This window comes from Triticum urartu, chromosome 1A, assembly GCF_056163025.1.
Source record: "Triticum urartu cultivar PI428250 chromosome 1A, HENAU_Tu73, whole genome shotgun sequence".
Lineage (NCBI taxonomy): Eukaryota > Viridiplantae > Streptophyta > Magnoliopsida > Poales > Poaceae > Triticum > Triticum urartu.
The window spans coordinates 574747207-574757219 of NC_141873.1; the positions used below are offsets into that span (position 1 = coordinate 574747207).

The window sequence follows — 10013 nt, forward strand, 5'->3', positions numbered from 1 at the left end:
AGATGGTATGAGACGCTATATTGGGACATTCAAAATCGTCTCTACAAAATAGAGACATTCTATTACACGCCAGTGTTGCGCCTCTACTCATGTGGGCCCATTACTTATAGACGCTATGTTGAGACGACATATTCGTCTCTAAATATGAATAAGTTTTTTTGTGCCTATGGAATATTTTACTTTAATCATTTTTTTATTAATTTAACTTTTGTAATCCCCATTTCAAATTCAGTTACGTTAATATGATAGGGATGCATGTGCAAATTGATCAAATATCACTATAAAAAGGCATCAACCCACAGCACCAATTGCATTCTCAAGCAATCCATTCTCACAATTAGCATCATTTGTAACAAATCTATGAACAAATACATACGTTTGTGTATGGAGTTCACAACTGAATCAAATCATACATTCATATGAAAGATGTAAATAATTAAGAGAATATATATACTACAAAGTAGAACTAAACTTTCCATACATTATACATAATATGTGTTCATTTAAAGACTAATTCTTGCGTAGTTGTTGCTTGCTCCTACAATGTGTTCCAATTCTAAACTCTCAGCTAGCCTGGAAGAAATTTTTTAACAAAGAGAAGCTTAGAACATAAGCTCTTGGATTAGTACAAGATGAAATGTTCTTTGATAAAACTATGAGAGAAGTACCGTAGAAATGTCTTGAGGTTGTCTTGGAGCACCAATGTCTTAGGTTGTGTTGGAGTGGTCAGCTTTGGCTTTTTGACCTAAAAAACCAAGATACTTTGCCAAACATACTGCCTACAAATGTATTTTCTTGATGTGCTTAGTGACACAGGAAGTTATACACGTGATTCAGTACCACCTTGCTTGGTCACATTGCTATTTCAAGCATGAGCATTTTCCGATTCTTGACCACCATCTGCTTTCTACATTTGAGGTTCAGTTCAACTGTAAGTAAACTTATAATCCGTCCATCTCAATATAAGTGTCTCGACTTTGTACTAACTTCAATCGTTCCACAACACCATAAATTTCACCAGAGTTAAATAGTTGATGATCGCAAGCTGCACAAAATGAATATTTCACACCCTAAGCTATAAAATATGCATTGAAAATACATTAGTATGCAGTACTAGAACATCAATAAAAATTCTCTGTGGGTCAATCAGATATTAGAGAACATTGAAGTTGCTCTCTGAACTGACACCTGAGCTCGCTAGTGAAAGCAATCATATGGGTCATTAGCAATTTTCATCTATATTGCTGGTAAATGTACTCAAATGTTCGACAAATATGTTCACAAAAACTAAAGCTGCTGATGGATACATAAAAACCCACCAACCATTTTAGAATAATTTGGGGACAACGAGTCTCAAATCATTAAGCCCCATATCACACGGATCACAACGATGCGTAGTCCTAATATTAGATAGGGAAAAACATGTGCTCATAATAAAAGATCAACAAATGTACTCAACTGTCATACCACCAATACTTTTGAGTATTTCTTGGAAACTAAAATATAAACAGTACTACTAAAAACATCAAATTGATGTGCCATTATCTCCTACAAAGATCCAAAGGGGAAATTAGTAGAGAAAAATTAAGTGGTTCTGGAGTAAGAAAAAAATGTCATCTGTTTTGCTGACTTGCATTGCACGTAAAGTTATGTCCAAAATGTAATGCTTGACCTGGGAATAATGTAGTTTTGTAGTATACTGCCAATAAATCATGCTCAATTGTATTGGAACCCAATATACTCCCCAAGACCCATGTCGCCGGAACTAAGTTCTGAATGAACTTTACTACATAGTCATCAAGCTGTAGCATTTTTCGATATGTTAGCAATTCAGCATATCATGTATTTATGTGTTTGAACATCATGTGAATTCAAACCGGAATTCCTTCCATTCATGAAATTGAACATAGCGTAATGGAGAGATCAAGAATGAAAAAGACTTACCATGTTATATTAGAGATGCAAATCATGAACTTTTTGCGCATGCAAGCAGGAGCTGTACCTCCAAATATGTGTCATCCCCACAAACCTGCACGCTTTACCTGATAAACATTCTGCTTAGATTAAGGACCAGTTAGGTATGCAATTTTCTGTACTATACACCCACCATTAGATCTGAATTTGAAAGAAATAACGATTCATCTACTTGTAGAATTAAAACTTGCTGCAATGAGATATCACAATGAAGAATGAAAAGAACCCCCTTCCACATGTTTTATTATTACAGATGTAAGAAATAACAGTCTAGAGAATAAAAACTGTCCTCTAAGCTAGTAATAGTTATGATGTGAGTGCTAATCACTAATAAGCACATGCTTAGACAGAGAGAAAAGAGAGCAGAAGTACACAAATTACCTAGCGAAGATGAAATAGAGATGCAACGTGTAGCTAGGCAAGGGAAGCCGCCAGTGTGGTTGCATTGGTGTCCACCACCTGCCGTCAAGTGGCGGCCACGGTGGTGTACGCGGTGACATGGGTTGGTCATCCAATAGGTGGGGGTTATATACTCCTAAAATAGCGGTCCAGAAAATTCGGGAAGAGGCGTTTGAAGCTGTTGCCAATAAAAACAGAATGAACATCCTAACCCACCATAATCGCAAGATGAATGTGTAAATCATAATGCATACCCCTGCTCCTCCCCCAAAATTACACGCGTCATCACCCAAAAATCCATTGAGACGCTGAAATCAACTCTAATAAAAGGAGAAATTGATTCCTGGGGGAGATTGAATTTTACTTATTGTCTCTTATCTGCATTTTGACATAAAAAAACAAGCAGTGCACAATAATTACTACTCCCTCCGTTCCTACACATAAGTCTTTTTAGAGATTCTAATATGGACTACATAAGGAGAAAAATGAATGAACCTACACTCTAAAACGTGTCTATATGCATCCGTATGTAGTCTATATTGAAATATCTAAAAAGACTTGTATTTAGGAACGGAGGGAGTAGTAGCTAATATACAACCGGATAATAAGTTAACAGAAGCGAACAACTTCCCTCCCATTGGCACTGAACATTACCACTTTACAAGATGGAAAGTTCATAGTTCGGTACTAGTTACTGGTTAGTAGCAGGCCAACACTGTTTGACAGATAAAAAAATCAATCGATTATGTACTGTGATGATCTGAACATGAACGCACAAATAAAAAGAGTGTGTACTGCGTAGCACTAGCAGACAGAGGAGGACGGTCGCAGGACGCCCTGGAGCTGCACGTACGAACGCATGAGGGCCAGTGATGGTTCGGTGCCTGTGGAAGGTGAGGCAGCAAGTAGCCAAACAGGTCACGCGCCGTTACTTTGATCGATTGATGGTAAAAATTGTAGAGGATATATGGGATTCAAGGGATCGCCTGCTTGACGTGCCCGAGACCGAAGATGCTTGCGGGGCGGTGCATCGACGGAACATGCAGTAGATCTTCGGGTGGCGGATGACACCAACGTGGATGCAGCTAGGTGAAGGTGAGGACAACGTCGGGAGGAGCTCGACATGGCGACGGTGAGGACGACCGACGCCGACGTGCTCCAACTACCGAGGTTGCCGACGGACGAGAAAGGTATTCGACGGTGGGCGGAGCTACCGGCGGAGCGTAGCGCTTCGGGGAAGGGCTGCTGCCGCACGGTGAAGGTGAATGGGCGGCGCGCAAGGGGGGCATGATGCCGGCGTAGATTGGATCTGGAGGTTGGGAGAAGGCGGCGTGGGGAAAATATCTTGGATTAGATGGAGGAAAAAAATTGAGAAACGTGTGAAGTCTTAGGCGGTAAAGAAAATCTAATTTGCCGTGCCAAATTTCGTTAAGCAAAAACAGTTTAGGAGCCCCAAACTTGGGAAAGCGAAAAACAAATCCCAAGAAAATGGAGATTTCACCGATTAAGAGCATCTACAGTCGGGCGCCTGAAACCGGTCTAAAATGAAGACATACGAATATAGACGAACGAAGAGCGATCCAAGTGAATTCGTAAAAACAAACGCTGACTGAATCCCACGAGATCCGTCGGAGACACACCTCCACATGCATTCCGATGATGCTGGACGCATCGCCAGAACGTGGCTAGGCGGGTATAACCTTATTCCAACTTCAGGGAGTTGTCGCCGTCTCGTCTTTCTCAGAAGGGCACAAACCCTAAATATACACAAAAAATATCTAGAAAATAGAGCAAGTCCTCCTGTCGACAAGCGCTGAGATCCACCTCGCCTCCATAGCTCTAAGGTCACATAGGACGAAGCCAATCTACAGCGGCATAGACGGGGAGCGTGAAATCTCATATAGGCCTCAGTGCAAGATGCACGAGCCGAAGGGTAACTTTATTAGATAATATACGTATCAAAGTAGTATCCACAAAGTTTAATAAGTATAAAGGCAGTGGAAGATTGAAGGGGCGGAGTGCGACTCGCGACAATAAGGATGGCATTCTCGAGCCATGGGCGTGACTTAGGCTGGACAAAGCGACCGGCTTTTGGCCCGTATGTGGCTCCCTCTGGACCAGACCGTTTGGTCCTACCTGTGGTTCCTATTTAAAGCGACGATCGACAGTTGTCGACCAAACATACAACCCCCCTCGGTCACTACCTGTATTTGGCCCGGCCAAAATAGCGCATGTTCCCTATTTTTTTTCTTTTGCTTTTTTTGTTTTTGTTTCATTTTTATTTTATTTTTCATTTCTTTCCCTTTTCCTTTTTCCATGTTTGTTTTTATTTCCTTTATTTCATTTTTTCCTTTATCATTAGGCGAACATCTTTTTTAACTTCAGAACAATTTTCGAATGTTGTGAGTCTTTTTAGATTTCGCAAACATTTCCAATTACGTGATTTTTAATTCTTGAACATTTTTCCAATTCAGGAGTATTTTATGAAATCCCAAACATTTTTCAAATATGTGAACATTTTATGAATTGATTGACATTTTTCAAATTCATGAACTATTTTTGTAATCAGGAACTTTTTTGAAACCCTGGTCTTTTTTTTGAATTTGAGATTCATGAACAATTCTCAAACTAAAAAATAAAAGAAACATAAAAGAAAAAACGAAAGAAGGAAGAATGAAAAACAACTACAGGAGCGCCCAACCCTTACATGGGACGGCCTGAAGTGCACGAGGGCACCGGGGTGCGCAATTGGTGGCTATTGGTTGACGAGTGCCCCTATTTGGCGAGCTGGGCGCCCGAACTCACGGAAGCGCGTACACCAAGCCATCCCCCCCCCCCCCCCCCCCACACACCCCCTTGCAGGTTTGCATCCTGTTTGGCCGGGCCATGCGTGGGGAGGGAGGCTCCCTTTTTTCGTTTTCATGTTTACCTTTCCTTTTTTATATTTTTCTGTTTTTTATTCTATGTTAAAATAATTCAGGATTACAAAAACGGTTCTAAAATATCAAAAAAATGTGAATGGTGAATTGTAAAAAACAGTTCTTTATTTCAAAAATATTTGTGATTTTACAAGGACGAACATTTTTATATTTTAATTATCTTTTAATGTGCATTTTTTATAATTATTAACATTTTTTATATTTAATAAAGAAATTCAAAAATAGATGAATTTTTTTTGAACTTGATGAACAAAATTTGCATTCAAGAAAAAAAGTAAAATAATGGAAGAACAAATTTGAATTTTATTAAAAGTTTTTGAAGCAATAAACAAAAATCAAATTTTATGAACATTTGTTTAGTACGGTCAACACATTTTTAAATTTAATGAACATATTTGAAATCGGATAAATATAAAATTGAATTCGATGAACATTTTATGAATTGATGAACATTATTTTAAACTTATTAACGTTTTGTTGAATCAATGAACAAAAAACTGTTTGCAAATTTGGAAAGAGAATCGTGAAAAAATGAGAAAGTAAAGAAGAAAAAAGAGAAAAGAAAAGGTAAAAGGAAAGAAAAGAACAAAAAAGAAAAAACGAAACATAAAGAAAAACGAAAGGAAAAAAGGAAAATGGATGGCCCATACGAACGCCCAGTGCGCGAGGGGGGTTTGCGCAAGCTCGTTCGCAACGACTTTTGCGGAATATCTTATTTGACGCGCACTGTGTCAAACTGCCGGCGCTTCGCACAGGCGAGCGACCGACCAGCAACGGTGCTCATAAAGAAGAACAAAATTCCTTTATTATAGTTGGTCATAAATTTTTTAAAAATTGGAATTTTCATAAAATTTTCTTGTTTTTCAGAAAATGTTGTGAATGTTTTTTTAATCACAACTTTTCAAATTAAAAAAAGTTCCCATTTTCGAAAATTGGTTGCAAATTGCCAAAAATGTTTACGTTTTCATTTTTTCCCAGAGTTTCAAAAAATGTCCCACAAGTTGGAAAAAATATTCGTGTTTTCAAATTTTATTCAGGAGATTCAAAGTATGTTCGTGTCTCCAAATTTCGTTCTGGAATGTGGAAAATTGATCCCGTTTCAAGAAATCTTCATTATTTTCAAAAAAAGTTCCTGTTTTCTCGAAAATGTTATAGGTTTTTTAAATTTGTTTACAAATTTGGAAAGTGTTTGAATTTTGTACAACATTCCATTTAAAAAATGCTTTTAAATTGCTAATATAATTCGTACCCGCACAGCCTATTGGTTCTATATTGTTGACCCGCACAGTCGTATAAGAAGGGATCATATGCTCTTATATGACTGCTAGTTCAACTTGTAGTAGCAGGTTATGTATAGCACTTGATCCCTTCTTTGAATCCCTGTGATAGCGATTTTTTTTTTGCACCACAGTGCGCGTTCAATGTTGGTCTCGGTCTTCATGGGCCGGCCTAGTCGTTGAGTCGCCTATGCAAAACGACAACTCTTTGCCGCAGAGAGGAGCCTATAGGAGGTCTCGACCTGTGCGCCGTACAGGATCCCCGTCGGGTGACCTACACACATAATAGGGTCTCCCATCCCAGCCCGCTAGCACAATTAGCTGATCTAGGTCGTCTTATTAGGCCCAACAGAACACCGTCCAGTTTGGTGTTTGACCGAGTCTTCTCGGTCGGACCAAGAAAAAGTCCAAGCCCACGCCACAACCACTCTAGGCTAGGGTTTGGTGTTTAGAAGTTTTATTCAAAGTTTAGTACAACTCATTTTAATAGCTATTCAACTTAAAAATATGATTATTCAAAGATTTCTTAAGTCTTTTTCTTTTTCTTTGCGGGGAAAAGATTTCTTAAGTCTAAGATAAGAATAGAGTCGCACACTAAAACGTCTCACAAACCGTCTCTAAGTTAATTAAAATTAAATTCTTATTTTCTTAAAGGCTAATTATAAGTAATAGCTTGTGGCGCTTCATAAACGTCTTAAGAAGCGTCTTTAGGTCGCTAGTGTCCATGGGCGTAGAGACGAATATAATAGCGTCCCACAAAAAGCGACTATACATGGTGTTTTTGTTGTAGTGGATGACATGATGTAGAGAGATAAATTCATGCAATATGAAATAAACCCCATCTTGTTATCCTCGATGGCAACGATACAATACCTGCCTTGCTGCCCCTTCTGTCACTGGGTAAGGACACCGCAAGATCGAACCCAAAGCTAAGCACTTCTCCCATGGCAAGAACTACCAATCTAGTTGGCCAAACCAAACGGATAATTCGAAGAGACTTGCAAAGACAACCAATCATGCATAAAAGAATTCAAAGAAGATTCAAATATTATTCATAGATAGACTTGATCATAAATCCACAATTCATCGGTCTCAACAAACGTACCACAAAAAGAAGATTACATCGAATAGATCTCCACAAGAGAGGGGGAGAACTTTGTATTGAGATTCAAAGAGAGAGAAGAAGCCATCTAGCTACTAACTATGGACCCGAAGATCTGAGGTAAACTACTCACACTTCATCGGAGGGGCTAGGATGATGTAGAAGCCCTCCGTGATGACGGCCCTCTTCCGGCGGAACTCCGAAACAGGCCCCAAGATGGGATCTTGTGGATACAGAAAGTTGCGACGGTGGAATTAGGGTTTTGGCTCCTGTTCTGATCGTTTGGGGATACGTGTGTATATATAGGAAGAAGGAGTACGTCGGTGGAGCACCGAGGGGCCCACAAGGCAGGGGGCGCGCCCTAGGGGGGGCGCGCCCCCCACCCTCGTGAACACCTCTTTGATCCCTTGCAGTAGGCTCCAAGTCTCATGGATCACGTTCGGCGAGAAAATCACGTTCCCGAAGATTTTATTCCGTTTGGACTCTGTTTGATATTCTGTTTATCCGAAACACTGAAATAGGCAAAAACAGCAATTCTGGGCTGGGCCTCCGATTAATAGGTTAGTCCCAAAAATAATATAAAAGTGGAAAATAAAGCCCAATATAGTCCAGAACAGTACATAATATAGCATGGAGCAATCAAAAATTATAGATATGTTGGAGACGTATCAAGGCATCACGTTTGTGACAAGTAGACCGACTCCTGCCTGCATCTACTACTATTACTCCACACATCGACCGCTATCCAACATGCATCTAGAGTATTAAGTTCATAAGAACAGAGTAACGCCTTAAGCAAGATGACATGATGTAGAGGGATAAACTCATGCAATATGATATAAACCACATCTTTTTATCCTCGATGGCAACAATACAATACGTGTCGTTTCCCTTTCTGTCACTGGGATCGAGCACCGCAAGATTGAACCCAAAGCTAAGCACTTCTTGTTGGGGATCGTAGCAGAAATTTAAAATTTTCTACGCATCACCAAGATCAATCTATGGAGTAATCTAGCAACGAGGGGAAGGGGAGTGCATCTACATACCCTTGTAGATCTCTAAGCGGAAGCGTTGCAAGAACGCGGATGCAGGAGTCGCACTCGCAGCGATTCAGATCGCCGTTGATTCCGATCTAAGCACCGAACAACGGCGCCTCCGCGTTCAACACGCGTGCAGCCCGGTGACGTCTCCCATGCCTTGATCCAGCAAGGGGAGAAGGAGAGTTTGGGGAAGACTCCATCCAGCAGCAGCACGACGGCGTGGTGGTGAAGGAGGAGCGTGGCAATCCTGCAGGGCTTCGCCAAGCACCGCGGGAGAGGAGGAGGACTTGGGAGAGGGGGAGGGCTGCGCCAGAACTTGGGTGCGGCTACCCTCCCACCCCCACATATATATAGGGGCAAGGGAGAGGGGGCCCGGCCCTCTCAGATCCAATCTGAGGAGGGGGCGGCGGCCAGGGGGTTTGCCTTGACCCCCAAGGCAAGGGGGCGCCCCCCCCTTTAGGGTTCCCCTTAAACCCTAGGCGCATGGGCCCTAGGGGGGAGGCGCCCAGCCCACTAAGGGGCTGGTCCCTCTCCACACATAGCCCATAGGGCCCTCCGGGGCAGGTGGACCCTCCCTGTGGACCCCCGGAACCCCTTTGGTGGTCCCGGTACAATACCGGTAACCGCCCAAATTATTCCGGTGACCGTATGATGACTTCCCATATATAAATCTTTACCTCCGGACCATTCCAGAACTCCTCGTGACATCCGGGATCTCATCCAGGACTCCGAATAACATTTGGTAACCATGTACATCTATTCCCTATAACCCTAGCGTCATCGAACCTTAAGTGTGTAGACCCTACGGGCTCGGGAGTCATGCAGACATGGCCGAGACAACTCTCCGGTCAATAACCAACAGCGGGATTTGGATACCCATGTTGGTTCCCACATGCTCCACGATGATCTCATCGGATGAACCACGATGTCAAGGATTCAATCAATCCCGTATACAGTTCCCTTTGTCTATCGGTACGATACTTGCCCGAGATTCGATCGTTGGTATCCCGATACCTTGTTCAATCTCGTTACCAGCAAGTCTCTTTACTCATTCCGTAACACATCATCCCGTGATCAACTCCTTGGTCACATTGTGCACATTATGATGATGTCCTACCGAGTGGGCCCAGAGATACCTCTCCGTTACATGGAGTGACAAATCCCAGTCTCGATTCATTCCAACCCAACAGACACTTTCAGAGATACCCGTAGTGCACCTTTATAGCCACCCAGTTACGTTGTGACGTTTGGCACACCCAAAGCACTCCTACAGTATCCGGGA

General features: G+C 41.6%; 1 long non-coding RNA gene across 2 annotated transcripts; it reads right to left on the bottom strand.

Annotated features, from left to right (window-relative positions):
• Positions 1–385: 385 nt before the first annotated feature.
• LOC125539978 (uncharacterized) lies at positions 386–3709 on the bottom strand. 2 transcript variants are annotated; one of them, XR_015609888.1, is made up of 4 exons: positions 1945–3709; positions 1673–1802; positions 669–907; positions 386–573 (listed from the first exon to the last, which is right to left on the bottom strand). It is a non-coding gene; the product is annotated as an uncharacterized LOC125539978 (long non-coding RNA). The 2 variants fall into 2 exon arrangements; XR_007297129.2 differs by lacking the exon at positions 1673–1802 and having other exon boundaries at positions 669–1045.
• Between the last annotated feature and the right edge of the window lie 6304 nt (positions 3710–10013).